Source organism: Sitophilus oryzae, unplaced genomic scaffold, assembly GCF_002938485.1.
Source record: "Sitophilus oryzae breed Bouriz unplaced genomic scaffold, Soryzae_2.0 scaffold_550_pilon_pilon, whole genome shotgun sequence".
Lineage (NCBI taxonomy): Eukaryota > Metazoa > Arthropoda > Insecta > Coleoptera > Curculionidae > Sitophilus > Sitophilus oryzae.
This window is the reverse complement of record NW_022147141.1, coordinates 479,275-502,466: the sequence shown is the minus strand read 5'-3', so window position 1 is coordinate 502,466 and position 23,192 is coordinate 479,275. Positions and strand designations below refer to the sequence as shown.

At 32.2% G+C, this 23,192-nt stretch overlaps 1 protein-coding gene across 1 annotated transcript in view; it reads right to left on the bottom strand.

The window, feature by feature from the left end:
- The window catches only part of LOC115886992 (chondroitin sulfate N-acetylgalactosaminyltransferase 2), a 737,150-nt gene that overhangs the window by 337,271 nt on the left and 376,687 nt on the right, over positions 1 to 23,192 (bottom strand). The window lies entirely within an intron of this gene.

The window sequence follows — 23,192 nt, the reverse complement described above, 5'->3', positions numbered from 1 at the left end:
CACAGACCCCAATGAAACTTTAGCCCCCGCTGATAAGATCAAGTGCGCCTTTAACAGTTGCATATTGGTATCCTAACTTAAAGGTAAATGGCGCGGCGAGGCCTAATTCTTAAACGTAAACATTTTACAGAGGCTTAAATAGTGCTTGGGGTCCGCCGGACCCCACCACGCCAGTTGAGGGTTAAGTTATTTTAGAAAATGTTCAAAAAATATACCGCCTAAAAAAATCTAAAATGGATAGGTTAGTTGATCGAGGGGGGCCAGGCAATTGGTTCACCTTTTCCTATTCCTGAGTTTGAATAATTATGATATAAGTAATTTTCAACATTTCTTTCATTATGGAGAGGGGAGAGTGTCATAATGAAAGGCATGTTGGAACCACTCTATTGCTGCGCTAGTCTCTAAATTTAACTTTTCTAACATGTCTTGAAAACTATTCTCTAAAAAGCGTACGTAACGTATCCTCGAAAATGTATGGCCAAGAAAAGTTGAACCACTAATCCTACACGATTTTCGTCATTTGAGAAATTCATATTTACAATTTTTGGTTATTTTAATTTACAAAGTTTGGATGTGACAGATTGATATTTCCGAGAGCAACGACGATTGAACCTGTTTCCATGGCTAACTAAGGGAAATTGTTTAAAAATGATAAGAATTGGCTATCTCAGTATTTTCTCGAAAAAAAACATATTATAGTTTATTTCGCTGAAAATCTTAAAAAATTGCACTTTTATGGAGTCATGGCCAGCTATGTGTTCTTTGACATACTACATGTGTTCTTTGACATTGTAAACATTTATAAATGTTTATTTTAACAATAAGGCTGACAATATTATTTGTATAATGTTTTGTATTATCTTTTGTTTGTTTGTTTGTGTACCTTGTTTTTTTACTTTGTTTGTTAGTTTACCTTTGTCTACAAATTGAAACATTTTTTGACAATAAAGGCATTTATTTATTTATTTATTATTTATTTATTTATGGTTTCCATTTAAAAAAAAACATTAAGTTTTGTTATTAAGTTAAGTTTGTATCATATGTCAAAAATTACAGGCTTTAGAAAAAATCGGAGAACACAAGCTGATTAGGAATGTGATTATTCACAAATTTTATCTGAAAACTTTTTGTCTAAAATAGATTATAATGGAATTAGGGACAATTTTTAAAATAGCTGAAATATGTTGTTTTCGAAATATCTAGTAACCCATGAACTTTTTGAAAAATCTGAAAGGTGCATATTGATGACCCCACAAAACTGCAATTCTTTCCCCATTTAACAGACTCTCTGTCTTCAGTAGTTTCAGGGGTTGAACTATACTACCAGTTAAAATACTTGCACTTATTTCTGTTGTTGATTTTTGACACCCTGTATATAGAAATAAAGATGATGAAGAATGCCTCTATTCCGGTAATTATTATTTTGGGAAAACCAAAATGATTTTCTTAACTCTGCTTTAAGACATATGAGGGTTCTTCTGACGAGCTGCCTACCGGGTGCGTCTCAAAAGTGGCTCACCCCTATAACTTTTTTATATTTTCAGATAAAAAAACGAGATTTGGTGTGTTAGTATATGACATAAATTAAGATTGATTGACGTATTCAATTGTTTTCTGTCACTTCCTGTTTCGCCGGAAATGACTACAACTTTTGATTTTTAAATGTCACCCTCGGTATTTTTTTTCTTTATTCGATAGAAAATGACATTCTGAATCGAATTACATATCATATGTCAACTTTTGACATATTCGCTCAAAAACAAATTGCATTTTAAATTTCAATCTAGAGTGCCATGGCTGTGTTAAAAACACTAATTTTTAATCAAGGAGCCTTGGAAAAATAGATTTGATCGTCTAATGTTTTTAGTGTCTTGTCCTGGCCTGTTAAAAGATGCCCAAATCGTATTTTTAATCATATCTCATTTTTTCAAATGGAACGAGGGTGGCTCATTAGCATATTTGGAAGAAGCATTTTTTTACGAATAATTTGATACCACACACTTGGTATTTCGAGACAAATTTTCGTTATGAACCGCAGGTTACAATGTCAAATAAACCATATGCGAAAATGTCAAAAGTTGACATTTGATATGTCATTCTATTCAGAATGTCATTTTCTATCGAATAAAGGAAAGAAATACCGAATCGATACCTATCGAATAAAGTAAGAAATACCGAGGGTGCAATTTAAAAATCAAAAGTTGTAGTCATTTCCGGTGAAACCAGAAGTGACCGAAAACAACTGAATATGTCAATCAATCCAGATTTATGTCATATATTAACATACCAAATCTCGTTGTTTTATCTGAAAAAATAAAAAAGTTATAGGGGGTGAGCCACTTTTGAGACGCACCCGGTATATCCAGGAATTTCCTGCTAGTTTTTTTAAGTAATTCGAATTATCATCTTCAGTCGATAATTAGCATGAAATGTATCTCTAATAGGAGAAATCTATGGTTGTTCAAAGCTAGTGTCTTAGAGGGGATTAGAGAACTCCTAGTACCTTAGAAGGGAGCAGATCAGCTTTAGTGATCATTTTTCCCAATTGCATCCTATTTGCATCCTAATGTTGGTTGAATATTACTCTTACAATATTGGATGCAAAATGCAGTCAAGATCGTTTGCATCAATTCTAATAGTTCTGGAGATCAAAAAATATCCGACATTGTTCAGAGGATTGAGACTTGAGACTAGCCATAACTGCATCTCATGACTGAACGTCATTTACTAGAAAAAAGGTATTCCATATCAAAGTAGCCACAAATCCTTACCAGGGTCTCCTAGGACCTTAGAAGTCATCAGATCAGCTCTACTGGTTTTATCGCCATTGAACCCATATTGGTTGAATATTACTCTTACAATATTTTATATAAAATGCAGTCAAGATCGTTTTCATAAATTCTGACTGTTCTGGAGATAAAAAAATTCAGAGGCTTGACACTTGGAGACGAGGCCGTCATGGCTCGTGACTGAACGTCATTTACTGGAAAAACAATATCCCATATCAAGGTAACCACAAAATCCTTACCAGGGTCTCCTAGGATCTTATAAGTCATCAGATCAGCTCTAGTGGTAGTATTTATCCCAATAAACACAAGTACGTTTTTATAACGTTTAATTCACGTATCGTTGGTTGAGAATTGGTTATACGTCAAAATATAAACCATTATTTTATGGTTGAATAAGCAACAGTATTACGCAACGTTTGCGAAACGTTATTTCGAAACGATAAACCATAAAGATGCACTTTTTCACGTTACTATAACGTTAAAAACATCATCGATGCAACAACAATCTAAAACGTTAATTTATCGTACAACTACCATTCAAGATACATTTTGGAGTTTTTGCGTTCAATTATACATTGGATCAACGTTTCATAGTTCATTAAAATTAATTCGTTTCGCGGCAAATATTTTTAAAACGTTTATTTGGATGTCTCTTAAACGTATAATTGAAACCACGCTCATGTCCTTTTTCAATGATCGATTCTTTGAGACCCAAACGGCCGGTCGGCAGTTGTTTATCTGTTTTCGGGTCGTTAGGATCGATGGTGTTATTTTTAAGTGGCTGGTTGTGAGAGTAGGCTGATATATAGGTAAGTTAAGCCTTCCTACCCTCTAAAAACTTAGGAGGAATTTTTAAGTCTTGAGAAGCTCATAAGAGGGGATCCTTCTGCCAATCAATACTTGGTGAGAGAACACATTTTTAATTTCCAGTCGATACTATAATATTATGTTCTACATATAGATCAGAAGACTAGCGGCATTGGGTGGTTCAGGCTTGGAGGGCGTTACACTTCGCATAATTAAATACCTGTTCACCAACCAGTTAGGTCTTCAGTTTAATTGGAAGGGAAGGTATAACAAAGTTGCATTTGAGAAAACAACCACAATGGACATTGCGTATGGTGCGTATAATAATAATCCATGACTATACTTTCCATCTATCTGATTTTTCTAGAAGCAGCAAAGCTGAATTTTCCTACCAATGAAAAGAATGGCCTACAGGTAGCTTGGAGTGTCAAAGAATGGCTAAAACATTCTTGAACGCGCATGGGCCATGGTTGGAGGGCGAGGGAACCCTTGGAGGTCAATATTTTCACTGTTCGCTGTTTGATAGTTTTATTGGATCTTCAGTATTGTTTCGTTTTTTTTCTTTTTTAGGTATAACTTGTGTTTATTTTAAATTGCAAACGTGCCTTTTGAGTTTTTCTTTTGTTTTGTTAATTTAAGATTATTATGTTGTTGTAAGTCTATAGTTGTTGTTTATTCAATGATGTCACCATAGCTTTATGGAAAATTGATCCTGAGAAACCTTGTATAGGTATTTATATTAAGTATATGATTATTAAAATGTTTATTTTTTATTACATGGCGGAAATATATTTTATGTTGATAACTGCAGGCACAGATAACACATAATATGTTATCTGTGCTGCAGGGCTTTATTTCAATGTTCAATTCCGGACTACTTCATTTTGTACTTTATGCCAGTGGGCCAAACTCAACCGCTTATCTGCTTCATGGCCCTACTTTTTTTTAACTTGGAACACACCAAGAATTCATTATTTGAGGGAATACCAATGATAATGATTTTTTTTGGAGTGCTGCTGTCGTTCGTCAGTTTCTTTTTGGTTATGAAGCGAAATTGATTACTAATTTTAACTAAAAACAAACATTTGCATGGAATATTGCAAGAAATAAAGAATCAAAAAGGAACCTGATGAACCTGTCATCATTATCATTGGCATTCAGCCAAAACGGGTATAAATTAAACGGCAATCAAATGTTTTGTCAATGATGAGTCGTAAGTAAAAAAAATAGTACGGCCATAAAGTAGATAAGTAGATAGGTTGACATAAATGTCAACATAAAAGTGATAAATTAGGAACTATTATCGTTACTGTAACGTTTAAAATTGGCATCGCAATAACGTTTAATTTTGGTTTTTTTTTGCAGTACAATAAAACGTTAAGAATTTGGTTATATAGAACGTTGACCAAAAACGTTAAGATCTGGTTTTATTTTTATTTCAATTAAACGTTTACAATTTGGGTATGCAGAACGTTGGAACGTGCGACATTTTTAAGTTGAATGTACGTATTATGTCAACTAATTTTTTGAATGGTGTCACTATTTTTTAAAACGTTTAAGTTACGTTTGTGTGTTTATTGGGATTTGACAGTATTTCAATCTAGAGTTCCACGGCTATTGTTAAAACCATTCATTTTTAATCAAGGAGTTTTGGAAAAATAGGTTTGATCATCTAATGTTTTCGTGTCTTTTCCTGGCCGGTTAGAAAATGCCCGAAAAACGTCTTTCGAATATAATACCCATGTTTTATATTCGAAAGTTGAAAACTACTATAATAAATATCTATTACTATTCTCCAACTTTTTTTCAGCCTTTATATTTATCACTGATGTTCTCGTTTTGTCAAATTTCACTTATAGTTTTTCTTATGTAACAATGTGTTGTCAGACACTAGACACGTGCTTTTAGGGGAGCTGAAGTCTTCTGGGTGGGGGTAAGTCTTCTGGAAGGGGGGGGGTAATAAGATAATATTGATTTGAGGTTTAAACCAATTTTATACAACCATCGCCAGTCATATGGGGGGGGGGGGGCTAAGCCCCACTTTAGCTGCGCCATTATGTGTCGTGAAATAAAGTAAATCAAAGCAACAAGTTCATGAATATTTTCTAGACCATAAGACATCATTCTGGCGCGTCTATTTTAACATAATTTTACGAAATTGATCTATATTCCATCGACTTTACAATACCATTACCATTGCAATTTCAAAGTTTTAGGAACAACACACAAACCCGTACTACCACTCAGTGTAAGCGAATACGTGGAGCCTAACATACGGTCTGGAGAAAAATTACAGTTGCCGAAGTATAATATTACTTTTTGTTGCAACGGCCGAAAGTTAAACTTCAGTTTATTCTTTACCGAACAATATATCTGTTTTTGATAGGTTCTATATAAAGTTTTCTCTATACTCCCGAGGTGTAAGAGTAAAAAGAGTTGTTTGCAACAATGCCGATTTTCAGTTGTGGCTTTTTAGATTATTCTTGTTAAAAGTTTGATTTATGGACAACGCTGACGTTCTCAAAATTTCGTTAGAAAACGTATTTGTTGTATAGACAACTGCTATTTATCATGTATGTAGTACTTACTCAATATCGAATTTATATAAAGATACTTCATATTTCGAAGTCGATTATGCTTTTAATATTGGTAATTATCAACTTTGGTTGTTTCCAAATCAAAACAGTTAAAAAACTAAACAGTAGGTAATTTTTTTTCAGTTTTATTGTTAATTTAAAAAAATATATTAATATTGTACTGAAATTTTATGGAGTTTTTACCGGCTTGTTCATTATACATTTGTTGTCTGTATTTTGATAAACATTTTTATTTTTTCAGATAAAAAACGTGATTTGGTATGTTATTATATGACATAAATTGCCTAAAAATTGATTGACGTATTCAATTGTTTTCGATTTATCTAGAGTGCCATGGCTGTAGCAAAAACAAAACCATGTAACCATGTAAAAACACTAATTTTTAATCAAGAAGCCTTGAGAAAATAGATTTGATGGACTAATGTTTTTCATGTCTTGTCCTGATCGGTTAAAAGATGCCCAAATCGCATTTTTAATCATATCTCAATTTTTTCAAATGCATTTTTTACAAATAATTTGGTACCACACTTGGTATTTCGAATCAAATTGTCGTTACATTTATGGCCATGGCACTCTAAATTAATATAATCGAAAATGTAAAAGTTTGACATATTCTATGGCATTCTAATGAGAATGCCATTTTCTATCAAATGGAATAAAAAATACCAAGGGTCATTTAAAATCAAAAGTATTGTGTAGTGTAGTTCTTTCCGGTGGAACAGGAAGCGACAGAAAAAAATTGAATTCGTCAATCAATCCTCATTAATGTCATAAATATACTAACATACCAAATCTCGTTTTTTTTTATCAGAAAAAATAAAAAAATTATAGGGGATGAGCCACTTTTGAAACGCATCCGGTATAATCGAATGAAGAAAAATCTAAAAAGCCATTTTCTGCATACCATAGTCATCGTTAGAGATAAGTGTGTAAAATATTACTGTACTCCGATAAATAAACACTGGTTCCTTATGTGTAGTTACATTGAGGGTGTTTTAAATGGGGTGTGTTGTACCGTTTCTATATTTTTAATCAAGATGCCTTGAAAACATTTATTAGATCGCCTAATGTTTTTCCTGTCTTGTCCTGGCCGGTTAAAATATGCCCAAATCTCCAAATCTTATTTTTAATCATATCTCAATTTTTTCAAATGCATTTTTTTTACGAATAAACTTTCGTAAAGAAATTCTTACACACTTGGTATTTCGAATCAAATTGCCGTTACATTCATGGCCAGGTACTCTAAATTATTAATTTTTTCTACGACTAACCTAGAAAATGCAGTTTGATACACGGAAAACTCGATCTGAAACTGGCGTTTTGCAAACTGTGGTATCCTAAGGATTTAGCGCACGACATGTGTCATTTTGCACACGACATTTGCCAATTTTTAACCTGTAACCTATTGTTTAGCTGAAACGCCAAACGCAACACAGCCGTCAGAAAATTATCATCATTACATCGTTCAAGCAAATCATTTCGCAAATTCAGCAAATTATTTCGCAAAACTGGCAAAAACTGAGTGAGTCTGCTGCTAATTTGTAATCGTAGAAAAAATAGCGTAAAAAACTCGTTCGAAAACTTCTTTGTACACTTGTTTGCCTGCGGCTCGAGCCAACAAACTGTCGAACTCACTGTGTGCAAAACGTCGTTTTCGAAACTCGTTGTCTAATATACTATTACAATGCTATTTGTTTAATCGAAAATGTCAAAGTTTGACATATGCTATGACATTTTAGTCAGAATGTCATTTTCTATTAAATGAAATAAAAAATTCCAAGGGTGTCATTTAAAAATCAAAAGTTGTAGTCATTTCCGGTGAAACAGGAATCGACAGAAAATAATTGAATATGTCAATCAATCCTAATTTATGTCACATACCAACATACCAAATCTCGTTTTTTTATCTGAAAAAATAAAAAAAGTTATAGGGTTGAGCCACTTTTGAGATGGACCTTGTATAATCGAACGAAAAAAACCTAAAAATCCATTTTCTACATACCGTAGTCATCGTCAGAGATAAGTGTAAAATATTAGTGTACTCCGATAAACACTGGTTTCTTATGTGTATATTGAGGTTGTTTTAAATGTGGTGTGTATAACACATTTCTATAAAATTGATTAAAATCTAAAAACATTGCATAGAAGAAGTGCGAAATTAGAATATCTTTATCAGTATCTTAAACGGTAAAATCCAAATTCCAAATTTATTAGGTATTATCTATCTCTTTTATAGCATACACTTTGTCAATTTTAAAACTTCCAAACCTTAATATCTTTATTGCAGTTAAAAATATGAAAAATCTGAAAGATACTCCAATTTTATCTGTAAGAGAGACACTTCTTAAATGAATATTTTTAGCCTTTTTCTTTCAACCCTCTAAGAGTGGTAGATGTCACCTTTACAATCTTAACTGGGAATGGAAGTCAAGTGGCACATCTTTTTAAAGTATTTAAAAAAATAATCCTGATCTCCTGATTTCGCTAATACTAAAATCGATGCATCGGAACGTTTAAACGCAAATATCTTGAAACCCGTTGACCGTTTAGAACTCAACGAAGACATGTTTTACATAAAAAAGTCCTAGCATTAATTTTGATATGTTGAAATTGCTGTATTTATAAGGATGAAAGAAGTATCACCAGTAGTACTCTCTTCCCTAATAGAAATTATCCTTTCAGGGCTGTTACGGAATTTTACACTATCGCCATTCGCTTTGGTATTAAAATGTGTGTAAAAGTACCAAATTTCAAGAAAAACGGTTTATAAATGTTCTTAAAAATAAACATAAAATATTTTTTTATTCAACTTTTCGACGGCTGTAATTTCTTCGGGAAGCACTTTAGGGCATATATTCCACCATGTCTCAGGTACCACCATGTCTCAAACGTATCCCCATGTCTCAAACGTCTCACCATGTCTCAAACGTTTCAGTCCTTGAAAAAGCAAGCTGCGAGAGCGCTGAAGTCATGATTACTAAATCTCGCTTAACATGGGCTGGCCACTAGGGTGGAGCGAAAAACAAAGAATTTTCGAAAATTCGTTTGAGCACTTAGCACTATAAAAGTTGTCTTTATAGTATAATAAATTATGAGTAATTTTTTTCAATTTTTTTTTGGCCTTGATATCATACCTTGAAATGACCTAATGACCTTGAAATATATATATATATATATTTTTTTAATGATTTTTAGACGATAGCACTATGCGCTAAAAGTTGTTCAAATAGTGGTAGATCATCCATGATTTTTTTCAAAATTTTCTTATACTCCCCTCATGGCCCGCAATGACCTTAAAATATGTTCAGTTTTAAATTTATAGAAAATTTCCTGAATCTCGAAGAATGCAGCTCTTCGCTAGTTTCCTTAACTACCCAGAACACACCAAGGGGAGGTGGCTGCATTTCGTCTTCCACCATCCTTCTCCACCCGCCAACCACCGGATAGTTTAATCATAATATTGTTAATTTTAGAGTTATCTATTAAATAATATATACCTCATTATTCTGCCTTATAGTCTCGCTTGGTTTCAAAAACTGGTATTATATTGCGATCTCGAAGTCGTGATCCTATAAAACCATCACGGGCACTAGCTTCACAAACGCTTAAAGAAGCTTCAAGATATAACAACTTTAACACACCTTTCTACAGCTTGGGTGTGAGAAGGTAGGTTGAAAAGCAATGAAAGCATAGGCGAATTTTCATTAATTTCTTTTTTTTTTTAATTCTTCATCAGTCGCGTTAGTGTTGGCTTACTAATAGCTTGCTCTAGCCAAAAGATGAGTTCAATATAGTAATTTGCCAAAAAGTTTATTGTAGGAATTTCAAACTTCCTGATTTTACCTTGTGCCGCCGACTCCTTCGTCCTAATGGATAATATTCGGCGCATAGCTAGCTCTCAAATGTGTCGCCTCTCATCAGCAAGCATTGTAACTAGCAAACTTTCAGAATGGACAAAAAATGCATTCCTTTGTATGGTTTTATCAATAATTTCTCTGAGATCTTCTCTCAGATATCGACTCAAACGTATAGTGCGCCATACATTTAACGGAGCATCTTTTATTTTGGGCTTGGTTTTATATAAGGATGGTATGATATTTATATATGGAGTTTGGACGATTGTTTAATATAAAAAGTTATTTGGATTTTACTTATTTTATGTAACGTATATTTTTATAGAGAGGAAGCTATTCGTCAATCAGTCATGAATACATCCAGAAACAGCATAGAAATGGAAAATCACGTTTTTCAGAAAGCAAAGAACAAGGAGGAATATCTCAGTTTTGTCGCAAGACTCATTCTTCGTGTTAGGGAAATGAGTAATTAGTTTGCGGTTTATTATTGACATTCTAGTGTATTGTTATAACCCGCTGAGCGCTCTTAATACACCCCTACCCATTAAAGATTTCTAGTTAAATTTTGCCATCGTTCAAAACATTTGTTACCATGTAAAACATAAATACCACATTTTAGACAGCAAGAAGGGACAACCTGGCCCAATGAATGGAGTGCCAGGTGCCCAACACCAACAGGGTCCTGGCATGCCAGATCCTATTAATGCCTTGCAGAATCTGGCTAGTCAAGGTATGTCGATATGTAATCATGCCTGTATCCTATATCTATCTGTAACCTGGCATTCTGTATTCATTCTATTTGGTTCATGTATAAAACGCTTCTAGATATATTAGTAGTTTGATTATGCATCAGACTGTGGATATTAAGGTATTTGCTTTTTTGAAACTATTTTAGTTTAGGTATAAAAATTAAAAAAATGTATACAGAGCCACCGAAAGATCTGGCTTTGAGTGTCGATTTTCTTGTATACCAAGAGTTCAGTCAATATGCTCAGTACAGTAAGATGTACTGAACAAAGAAGAGCAAGTATTCTTCCAAACACATGAAATATAGCGTGGTTGTGTTATAGACATCTCAGTTTCTCTCTAACTCTGTGTTGCCAGAAATTTTCGAGCGAATTTCTTCGACGAAGCCTTAAAATACCTTCATATTCCTTCGACTTCGCAAAAAATTTCAGATCTTGTGAAAAATCACCAAATTGTGTGTATTTCACCTATTTTATAATTAGGAGAAAATTTTTAGAAACTTATTTCTGGTAATTTTTGGACACTGATGTATTTAAATAAACTTTTATTGACAGCAGTATTATAAAGTATGTTCAAAAAAATTCATTGCTTACAATGACTGCTTGAACCGAGAATAATTAATTGTGCAAGAGACGCCATGATCAGCTGACATGTTTATGTTATTAGATATGTTTTCCGTTTACCTATTTATTTCTTTTGTTATATGTTAAACCATATAGGAGCATATACTTTATTAATGAACGTAGCAATTTCTACCAGGTTTTCTGATGGAGCAGGGGTACTTACATAGAGTCTCAAAATTCAATTCGCGGTGGTAAGCCATCTAGCATGTGATAATTTATCAGGGTTCTTAGAGGCACGACTGACAGGAAATTCACCTGTACTCACAGCGGTGGTTACGTCAAAGAGATATTTTTGGTCTGTACTAAGTTGTTCTCTATCTACTTCAGGAAGTTCACATTTAATGGGTTTATAGTTTATGACAGGTAACTAGTCACAGCTTGTTAATTTTTTTTCGATAGCTCCCGAGAACCCACACAGGTACCAGACGTAATTCCATCTAACTTTTCAATCAAATGCCTTAAAGGGAGTTCGTTAAAATAAAATTACAGGATATCTTCTATAGGAAAGGCAACTTTTGGTCGATAGTACTAATTAATTTAGTAACAATTTTTTTTTGTTCAGCGGCGGGGAAAGAAAACATTAACATTATAATTTTGAAAAAAATACAGGTTATCTACTATAGTAAAGGCAACTTTTGGTAGATAGTGCCAATTAGTTTAGTAAAAAAAGTTCACTCCACCTTACTGGCCACGTATTCAGAATGTAAGAAAACCACCTACCGAAATCTCTTCTTTACGGTGAACTTGTAGAGTGTAAGAGGAAACCGGGTGGACAACTCAAAAGATACAAGGATGTTTTTCATGAAAACTTAAAGGGGATAAGTATGCAGCATCAGTGGGAGGAAGCAGCACACAATAGAACGCAATGGAGGAGAATTGTAAATTCAGTTAATAACGACAACCGAAAAGTAAAGAGGCAACAAAGTAATGAGATTTTTGTATGTCCGAAGTGCGGAAGAGAGATAAGATCACGTATCGGGCTTTTCAGGCACAGAAAAGCTCATGACAGGAAACGCCTTGCGTAACCATCTTCTAATGCGTGTCAAATACTCGTCAGCGAGTAATGGCAGTAAGTAAGTAAGTCATAGGAACTTTTTGTTTTATTTTTATCTGTAGAATCAATAAGAATTCATAATTAATTTAATTAGAATCAAAACAATTCGTAAATTCTAAATAATAAAAGGGATTTACTATGGAGCATTAACACAAATTTTTTAACGATATTTAAAAGTTTTGGTAGAAAGAAAAAAAACTTATAAATAGAAATGTCCGCAACAGACTGTTAAGAATAATTATAGCATTTGAGGTGTTTTTTGTTTCTGACCAACCTTTAGATAGAAAATCTAATTAAAGGAAAGAAGTTATTAAGCTTGCAGGTACTAGAGAAATCGTTAACGGTTAAGTGACATAAATTGAACTGAAAATAGGAATTTCCTTTCCTATTACTCAGTTTAAATTGTAGGATTTTAATGATGTTATGTGCATGACATCTTATCAAATTAGAAAATTGTATACAGGGCCGGCGGAAGGAAAATATTGAGCACAGGCAAAAACATTTTTTGGCGCCCCTATTAATGTTAGTGCTCTTTCATTCGATACTATATTTTTACCTACATATAAGAAGTATATTATTGTTAATAATCCATTTTCACTTCAAAGCTCGAGGGGCAAACCGCTGCCAAAAATGGTGTACAATAAATATCAATTTTGGGAAAAAAGTACTAAAAATACCAAATTAGAACCAAAAATACCAAATTAGTATTATTCTTTTTAGTATCTAAGGAATTGAAGATATTTGGAGCTTTAGGGCCTATGCATGTCAAACTACGATAATTAGGTTAGAAAAACCTATAAGCTAATTCGAGTTCCAAAAAAGTACGGTTCTAGAACGGTTTAAAACAATCGCACAGTCTAATTACGACAATCATTCATGTCAAAAGTTGCAAAAAATCATATTGTGCCAATGTTTTGAACCGTTCTAGAACCGTACTTTTTGGGAACTCGAATAAGCTCAAAAAGATAATTATATGTACAAGAAAAATAAGAAATTCTACCGAGATCCATATTATGTTCCCATGATGCGAGTTTTTTAATTTCTTGACATTTTTTCGTATGACGCTACGTACCGTTTATGCTAAAATTGCAAGCTTGGCAATTAATATCGGGTAAAAATAACCTATTTTTCAACTAGGCCAGCAACCTAATCTCAAAACACAAGTAATTATTCTTAAGTATGTATATTACTAGGTATATTTTATTGTTAAGTAGGTACTTACCTTGGACACTAAATATAAAAACCTTAAAATACTTCATATAAAATAGGTCAACACCAAAAATTTTTGATCGTGTAAAAAGCGCGAAGGCGGCTCATTTTCAATGCACATGGGCTAGAAATGATGCAATCAGCTTCCCGGCCGTCGCGTCGCCACGTGCGTCTAATCCACATCCACCGTTGCCAGATGTCCAACAAAATACCTGTTTAATACCAGTTTAATACCAAATAAAATCAGTTTATTACCAAATAAGACCAGTTTATTACCAAATAATACCAAATTAGTACCAAAAGTACCAAAAAAATACCAAGTGCTTGTACAATAAATACCACCAGCGGTTTGCCCCTCGCTAAAATAATGTTTTATTTACATAACTGTCTTGATAAACCTCAAACCAAACCAAATCAAATAAAATTACTCTAATTATTAAAAAAAACACTGTATTGAAACCTTATTAGACAGTTGGTTAGGCAAATTAGTTAAAATTGCAATGAGAAATTATGAATAAAAAAAAAAGCAGATGGATTGATCACTATTTATTATTTAGAGATAACCAAAGAAGTAACCAGGTTGTAAGGTAGTTTGTGTGGTGAAAATGTAAAAAATATGTTATTGAATACAGTATCGAATAACTGAAAACTAGTAGCACTCCCAGTGAATGTTCAACAGCTTCGTTAAATCAATGTTTGTGTCACATTTGTAACTATTGTCTGCATATTAAATCGTTCAGTATAGTCTGGTGTTATTTTACTAATAAAACTATGAGGACTATATAAGGAATGAGTTTACAACTTAAACGGTAATCTCGTTTTGTTGTGCATTAGATATGTTTAAAAACGATAGTGTCTAAATAGTCTTTTACTAGCGTGTAAACTAGCGACTTCGTTCACGTCGAATTAATAATTTGTAATGGTGATGATAAAGCAAAGCAAGAATTTCCATTAACATATAAACTGGATAAAATTTTCTCACATTTATGTCAGCATGAGAAAAAACAATATGGCGATATTATTATATAACTTGGTAATATTTGAGGGGTAGTTTAATCTCATTGGAATTTGACTTTCGAAAAATCCGTTTGCCAAAAATAAGCTTTTTACGTCAAGCAGTTTAAGCAGAATCTGTATGATTTTTTAAAAAATTTCAAAATATGTAAAAAAAATAAACAAATTATGCTTGTCCAAGTTTTCCCGAAAGACTACCCGTTTTTAAAATAACAAATATTGTAATATTTGAGGGGCGTTTTCACCCTCTTAGAATTTGAGATTCGAGAAACCCCTGTTTATCGGACCTCGACACCCCACTGTCAATCCGTTTGCCAAAAATCAGCTTTAAACGTCAAGCAGTTTAAGCAGAATTGTGATTACTCAATGGTCATATTTTATGAAACACCCTGTATAAATTTATAAAAAATCTTAAAATATGTACGTGTTTAAGAGTTTTTTCCGAAAAACTCACCGGTTTTTAAATAAAAAAATTCACAGATTTTGCAACATGCGCAACCATCATAGGCGTATTGAAAATACCAGACACAAAAGTCGGCGGTGGTCAGCAATCACCTGTTTTTTACATTTTATATTAACTTATGACGTCATTTGGAAGAGCTCAATAGAAATATAAAAGAACTAAAGCTTTTTTGGAAAGCAATTTGACATTCGTGACGTCAGCACTCCGGCAGTCTAACGTATCGCTAATTGCCATTCGCAAATATATTCCAGATAGGTATAGTGAACAAATGAACCGTTCGCAACGTTAAATAATTTTGATATTTGACTTTTATCGTGATGGCTTTTTATAAAAGTGAAGAATTTAGTAAGAAAAATATTAATGATGGAGATGAACGTGTACGGATTCATGAATGGTCACGATCACGGTCACGACACTATAGAAATGTGAGGTATGTGTGTATACATATATATATACATATATATATATATATATTTATATATAAAAATTGAACATATATATATATATATATATATATATATATATATATATATATATATATATATATATATATATATATATATATATATATATTATAGGGAACTATATTTTAATTTGTTGCCGAAGTTATATATATATATATATATATATATATATATATATATATATATATATATATATATATATAGGGTGGTCCGAACTGTATTCCGGAAACTTCGGCGGCAAATTAAAATATAGTTCGACGATAATTTAGTTTGCAGCTTCTTTTCATCATACCTAGTAAAATCCCGTCACAACCACTACTCATAGTAAGTATACCTATGTATTTTTAAACATCATTATGATATTTAAGTCATAGGTGCCCATAATATGAGTAGCGGTATTGACGGTTTTTTGTTATGATGAAAATGTTGTGTGATATGAAAAAGCAACAAAATATATTATCGATTACAGCAACTATACCTAGTTTACATTCAGTATGCCCAATTAATATAGAACATTATACCTATGCATGATTTTAAAAATTTGCTACCATTATATTTTGATAGTTGAGTTTTTGAAATTATTTGTTAGCTTCTTAAACAAAACAGACCCATAATAATTCAAATCTTTATCATCCAAGACTTCCAAGAATTATAAAGTAATCTCATGTCAAAATTTTTTAAAATTATTGCATGCCTTAAATGTTTGCAAAGTTAACAAAAACATGTCTTTGATTACCTGCAATTAATATATTTGGTCCAATTTATCAGTTCTGCATCATATCCGAAATTCAGATTGTGTGTGACACAACGAAGAGTCAACGTGCAACGTGAACGAGAAGAAAATGGCAAGTAAAAAAAAATTGTAGTCTTAATTACTAATTGCACAGTCGTTCTCTTGAGTTCTCCTGCCTAAAATCTATATTGCCTTCCCTAAGATTTTAAATATAAATGATTGAAACTCATACAAGTTTACCACAATTTAAACTTAAGATAATTATTTAATTATTAAATTCATAATTATATTAAAATATAACACTTACGAAGTTACTAAATATTAACTATTTCTACTTAATCATACAATAATTCTGATAAAAACACTCTTGATTATTTATTTTAGAAATCGTACGGGCTATAATCATTAATATGACTATATTAACAATACTTAAATCAAAATTTATTTGAAGGAATGCTATTGTATTACAATAATTGTAAAACAAGTATGTAATAATAACTCGGAATAATTATTAAAAACTGCTCATCTTGTTATAGATGTCGGCGTCTTGTCTCTATTATTTTATTAGCCGTTTAGCTATAGTTTGATTTCAGATAATGCAGATTTTAATGTGCCATTTGTGTTTTTTTATTGGAATTATTATTTTTAGCATATTTGATATACTCTATGAAGTTATTTTTAAGTGCTCCTGTCCATTTTTCAATTATTAAAGTGCCTTTAGATACAATTAAAATTAATTAATTGGTGTATAGTATTTGTATTATGGGTTTGTTTATTTTTTATGAAATGAATTTTTTGCCTATTAAAATAAACAAAGCTTACTAAATCACTAGATAGCCATTTTTAAATACAGGATGTTAATTAAGTATCTGGCCAAACTTCAGGAGGTGATCCTTTGAATGTTTTTAAGGTAAAAAGTTCATATAAACATGTGCCCGGAAATGTATAATTTTAAAGATACAGGGGTGTCAAGGTGTTTTCTAATAGACCTATTAATATCTCAAAGATTTTGTTGTTGGCTGATTTTGTTGAAATTTCGCCATGTTGTAAAATTTAATAAGTTAGCACTAATTAAATGATAATTATTATTTACAACAATATTTAAACGATAAAAACTTATCCCAATAAATATTTGGCACCGCCTTGAATTCATTTGTTTTTACTGTTGACGGTGGAAACCATGCAAGCTTTTTCTTTGTCCTAAGTTGTTAATTAAAAAAATTAGTATCATATAAAAAATATAGGTCCTAATAGCCTAAATTTTATCAAAATATATCAGCAGATCCGATGAGACCCGAATTATTATATGTTTTGGAACTTAATGATTTAATTAATCATTCCCTTTAATGCATCCATTGTGCGCATTATCCTACGCGCCAAGAAAAAATATTGCATTAGTCTAAATTTATTATTTATGTTATTCCGCTCTTTCACGTATAATGTGCCCTCTGCTTTTCATACGGAAAGAGTTAGATTAAAATAGTCCCACTGTACCTAACAACCCATGCATGCCTTGACGCATATTCTTTTTATAATAATATCGGCTTTCCCAGACTAATCATCCATATCCATAAAATAGTTGGCTCACACTAATAAGACCTCATTTCGGCCCTAGGACGACCTTGGTCTATTCAGCTATCGACTTACGTGTTGACAAGTTGATTAGGCAGGTTATTGAACTCCATGTCGCCTCTAGCATGTCGTTTTTTCAAAGATGGGTCCCATATAAACGCGGCCAGAAGTATTTTCAATACTAAAATATTTTAATATTTGAGGGATAGTTTCACCCCCTTAGAATTCGAGTTTCGAAAAATCTCTTCTTATCGAACCTCTACACCCTAAAATCAATCTGTTCTCCAAAAATCAGCTTTTTATGTCAAGCGCTTTAAGCAGGATCGTGATTAATCAATGACCAGATTTTTCGAAACACCCTGTATACATTTTTAAAAAATCTTAAATTTTGAAAAAAAATAAAATAAAATATACGTGTTTAAGCGTTTTTTTCGGAAACTTGACCGTTTTTTAAATAAAAAATATTGTAATATTTGAGGGGCGGTTTCACCGTCTTGGAACTGGAATTTCGAAAAATCCCTTCTTATGGAACCTCTAAACCCTAGAATCAACCTGTATGCCAAAATTGAGCTTCTTACGTTGAGTGGTTTGAGCAGGATTGTGATTAATCAGTATGTCAGTCACTTAAGGATTTTATATATTAGTATAGATTTGTCTGGTTACCATAAGAAAATTCCACGATTCTACTACCTAATCTACATCCGTGTATAATTTATAATATCATATCTAATCCGGACTAACTACGTTAACCAAAAATCATTTTTTTTCCACAACTGTTAATAATTTAGTTAAATTCGTGAATTATTAAATGTTTTTCAAAAGAACCTGTAGTGGATTCTTTAAACAAAAAAAAAATTCCATAAAGTTATATGGTTTTATAATATGGTTCCATAAAATATAGGTATATCCAAAGACATTATAAAGATAGACCGAACATCTCATTCATAAATACTCATTGGAAGTGTATCAAACATTCCAATGTGTCAAACAAGGACAGAAGAGACAGAGCAGTCTAAAATTTCCGACCCCGGCAACTAGGCGCATTTGGATTGTTCTAATGGCCAGTGGCGTATCGTTTTTTGGAACGGATTTAATTAGTAAAGTAAAAGTAAAGTAATTAGTAAACTTTTTACTCCATATTAATATACTACATTAACATTTTTTCGTCAGATGAGTTTTGTTATAAGGTCTAATATAATAATATAATTAATATCCCATATATACTTATGTTGAAACGCTAGTAGGTAGTTTTCGAAAATCGCTCCAACGTCGATTTTCAATTTAAACTTTCAGTTACTTCTATATAAACTTTCAGTTACTTTTGAATATTTACAGGGTGACTCAGACTTCCGAAACAGTTCTATATTAGGTTTGTGGTTAGTGACTTTTCTTTCAATTTTTTTTTCAGAATATGGAGGCAATGGTAAAGCACATTTTAGAAATTTTTGTAAACATAGGTGGCCGGAATATATTTTCAAACTAAAGTTGTAGATTTGCCATTAAATTTCCATTCCAGAAATACCTAGGGTTGCCACCTGTCTTTTTTTGAACAGGACAGTCCTTTTTGGAATAACTTGTTCTTTTGACATTTTTTTACTTAAAAAGTCATTTTTATTTACGCATTTTCCCTGAGAAAATTACCTACAGCAAACAGAAATATTCTTTTCGACCAAATTTAATTAGAGATGTTATAAAACTTATAAATAAATTTTTCTTGTTTAGAATAGGCAACATTATTTAGAACTTCCCGTTTAATCTCAAACGATAGTTTAGGTTTTCGTTTTACCTTTTTTGATGAGGCAATTACCTTTTAGTCTCTCAATAGAAGGCATTTATCATTAAAAGTATCAAATCTGAGTGCTACAATATGGGATTTCTGTCGCATAATAATGAATATTAAATTTACTTACAAACCCATTACTTTTAAAGGTAGCTTCATCAGACAATCAAATTTTAGTTAAATGTCCCAATCTTCATGAACTGTATTAAGCATATGTATTGCGGTTTGAATCACCATGTATGTTCACAAAAATATTTTGAAAATGTGCAATGGTTACAATGGTTAACAATCTTATGTAAAAAATTGAAATAAAAATCACAAATCAAAAACGTATTAGGTAAAAAGCTTTCTTGGAGGCCTGGGTCACTCTGTATATAGGTATGTATAAAACTAGTAGCCCAAAAATTATTTACAGTTCGTCCCATTCTAAAAAAAGGTAAACACACCGTACAAATAACTCTAGGAAGAGGTATTTGCACGGTGGTAAAAAATTGTCTAACCAAGGCCGAAGGGGCAGATATAATAAAGCAGTAAATGTAAAAAAGGGCGGGTAAACACCTTTGTTTATTTGTTGAGCAAAATTCCTTTAGAATATCGTATATAATGACCAAAATATGCAATTTGCAAAAATTTTAAGAAAAAAATGTCACTTTCTGGCTTATAATAAAGTTTTTAATTTGTTATGATCTACAACAGTTAGGTAGTAATTGAGACGAATTATAATTCAATTGCCGGCTATTACGTTCTTGTTTTAATAGATCAAAATTCAACAAATATAATTAGAAATTATTTTAATTGTGAGAGGCTCCCTTGTGGGACGCCTATGTGGGCGGAAATATAAAATGTCAAAACAATACCTACCTGTGAAAAGACAAATTCGGGTAATTTGAGCTTATTTTTCCAAACACTTGACACTGTCGTACCATATTGAAATTTCGCAGATTCAAAAGTACGTTAAAGAAAAACAAAAACTACTGAAAAGTTCACTTCGGACTTGATTCCGACTTCAAACAAACCGTAAGCTAAACGTAGTACGCTATAACGGACCAAAGGCCGGCGCGAGGGGTGGTGCGACGGACGGCTCATTTTCATTCTGGAAGACTAGCAGCGACGTTGCCAATACTTCTAGACGTTTCAGCACATTAAACAGTAAACATGTCCTTTAATAGTAATGCGTATATCCTCTGGTTAATAACATATTATTACGCATGCTCCTTTAAAAATAAACTATTATTTTAATTAAAAAATTGAGATTTATTGATATCCGGTGAAGGTTTTAAAGTCACCTTTTCTGCAAATCAAACAAAGTAGATCGGGTCGCCTTCTCTATTTCAGTTGGTTTTTACAGTACGTAGTCAACCTACCATTGTTTGATCGGGTTAAACCGCAAAATGTGATATCTGTTCTTCCTAAATCTATGGGTATATCAGTCTTTAATAACAAATTAGTTTAGAGTTTTGGAGTAGAAAAAGTAAGTTTTTGCGCGGTCAATCGAAAACTGGCAGTTTTCAACTAAGTTATAGGATATTCGGCCATTTTGCCAAAAAAAAAAAAACAATTATAAATATTTTTATGTAACTGTTGCAATAAAGCTGATTGCTTTTCAACTATCGTTAAAATTATCTCATAAGACATATATTTTTACATTTTTTAAACGATTTCATTCTCAATGTTCCTTCGATAAATTTTGTTTGCAAGTCCCACATGAATATCAAATAGTATAGTGAAAATCAAAACTAACCTAAAACCTCTCCCCTAATATTTTTTTTAAATGCAATTTGACTAGATGATAATAAGATAAGACTAAGATGGATAGTAATGATTAAAATGTATATTCAGCTATTTTTCTCTATGTGGTGTGGTAATTGCTAATATTTTGATGTGAAGGTTGATATCTAATAAGTATTGGTCCATATACTGGAATGAGATACAGATAACAGACAATGTTGGTGAGTAATTGCAACAAGATCCACTCAACTGTCTGCAGTGGCGTAGCAAGGGGGGTGGTGGGGGCGGGCCGGCCCAGGCAGCTACCCTCCAAGTACCTGCGGGGCGACAAAAATTGTTATAAAAGCGGTGAACGGATTCTGTAGGGGCGGCAAACCTCTCTCCTAGAGGCTCTCCGCCACGGGCGCCCCTAACCCACGCTACCCAACTGACTGTCTGTTACGAAAATAGGACATATAGGAGACAAACTCTATAAATATATCTTTACTTTTAACGTTGAATTTAATAAAAATTACAAAAACGGCGACTTCTATATTTCGATACACAGAATATGACTACATGAACTAAATATACTGAGCTATGAAATGGACGTATAATTATAATAAATTCATTCAGTAATGCTCCCTAATAAAACATGTACTAGCGTGGCGTCGTCGGTTGGCACTCAGACCCAACAATAAAAAATCTGTTTGATCCCAGGGATTGTGCTATTCCTTATCGTAAGCGACCAAACTGGGATAAATTGGAAAATTGTTTCAATCAAATACATTTCAATATTTATTCTGCATGCCTTTTCTGAATACAAGTATCCTGTCTCAAACGTCATTTTGTTGGCTATATAGAAAATAGTCGTATTTTTATCGCTTTTTAAATATTACCTTTTCATATTTTTATGGCTATCGCGTAAAATAAATTGCTATAAACATTTACAGTAAGTACCTACAGTAATAGAAATTTTACTTTTACAGTATTAGTGAATTAGTATGTGAATGAAAATTAGTCATGATATCATGAAAGGCATAATGCCCAAATTAAAAAAGTAAAAAGACTCTCCAAATTAAAAAAGTCCAAATTAAAAAAGTAAAAAGCATTGGTATCTCGGTAACCGTAATAGATTACATGGTTAAATAGATAACATGGTTAAATTGAGGCAAAGTTGCGCTTCGCCAAAAAAGTTTTAAAAATTTCAAGGAAAAACTAATTGTACATTTTCATAACCACTTTATTAGGGCTATCTGATTTTTATTTTTTGGGTACCTTAACAATACCAAAAGTATTTAATTATTATTTAAAATAATTCCGACTCTGGTTTTTTTAAAATTATTTAATCTTATTATATTCATGGCAACGTTATTGATCAGCGCTAATTAGCATTGAATAAGGAAAATCGAGCCAATTGGAAGATTCAAATAAATTATATCCAATTTAAAGATATTATTTTTAACTTCTTTTATTGTTAATTTGAAATCTCAAATCAACATCTACAAACTAGTTCCTAATGCTTTACATGTTCGAAAGGGTTACCACCCTTCCTATTGCACATATTTATTTTTCGTTCAATTTTGTTTATAGCTTTTTGAACATTCTTCTTATACTTCCTAATGCATTTTGTACTCTTTATTGTAAATGTTGACATGTATTGATTTCACTTTTACAAATAATGACGTGAAGTAATGTATTCATTTGTATAAATATTATTTTTTATTATTTTATTGCATTTGATTTTCCATATTCAATGATTTACCCTACGTCATTGTT